Below are 1,336 nucleotides of genomic sequence, written 5' to 3'. Positions count from 1 at the left end.
TCTCTTCAGTTTCCGGTGCCCAAGATCCACGAGGTCAGTGCCAATCACAGTACATCACAGAACACCCACGATGCAAAGAAGTTGTGATATGCAGCGAGACCTCTATCCAGTCAACTGGACCCGAAGTTAGACACTTGTCATTGTGGCTTAGCCGCAAAAAAGGGATCCAAACGCTCTTGCATCCATCTGAGGCGGATTCTCACAGTTGAGGTGTGGGCAAGGTGACCCAAATGTCGCGTTCCAGAATTCAATTCTAGTTCAAATTGTGGCCACATGTCACAAGAATGAACCTGAAGTTGACTCAAGTTGACACGACGCGACGCGACGCGACAAGACACGATACGATACGACACAGCGCGGGGTGAGTAATCCCGGAACATAGAATATCCATGCCTGCAGCATATCGTCTAAGCCAATCACCTACCTTTTGGCGAGTCGAATCAAGCCACAAACGCGTCTGGTTGCATTGGGGCACCACCATTAGCTGAGGCTCTGTACGGCAGACTGCAAGAGGCACTCCGCCAGAACACTTTTTTCATACGTCAAAGCAGAAATCGAATTTCATAGTCACCCCACCACCGATTATTGAACTTTATATTAGTGAGATAAACCATAGATATAGTTTACGTAGAATTACGGCTTAAGGTATATTATTAATTAAGTTTATAAGACCCCGTATAGCGGTATAAAAAATCGTATATTATTATAAACTTGTTACGGCCAGCTGTTTGTTACGACCCAACATGAAGACCAGGGCGTGCCCCGCTGACGCCTAGCGGCTACGGCGCATCATATATGCAGGACGGGACGGAACATTGGGGAAACCCCAGGAACGGAAGAACTATGGTACAGGTCACGTGATGATAAGAGATATGATAAGGGATAAGGATATGTTGGATATGCGACATATCCAACCGAGTCAAGGATATGTTGGATATTCGGCATATCCAACATATCCAGACAAAGTGGACTGTTCAGCACTGTTCAGTTAGGATCGGACTTGTATATAAGGATGGACTCGAGCTGGGCTCTAGAACAGACTTTCCATAGCTTCTTCAGCAATTAACTTCGTATCAGGATTAACATCCGCTTTCAGCTACTACCTTGACAAGACTACGATTGATCACCGAAGCCTTACCTACCCTTACGATTGACAGACATAGCTTCCCTGAAGCTATCCCCGACTACGAATACTGTTACCAGTTCCGCAGCCTCAACTTCTGCAAACTACCCCTACGACTAGCTGGCCGTAACACTGTTACGCCGCCGCAACTTGTCACTGTGGGCGCGTAGCTATATATGCAGAACAAGGGACAATGATGACCGGAGTCATCAT

Source organism: Colletotrichum phormii (assembly GCF_030913505.1).
Source record: "Colletotrichum phormii strain CBS 102054 chromosome Unknown BDP81scaffold_42, whole genome shotgun sequence".
In the NCBI taxonomy this organism is placed as follows: Eukaryota; Fungi; Ascomycota; class Sordariomycetes; order Glomerellales; family Glomerellaceae; genus Colletotrichum; species Colletotrichum phormii.
This window is presented reverse-complemented; position numbering follows the sequence as displayed.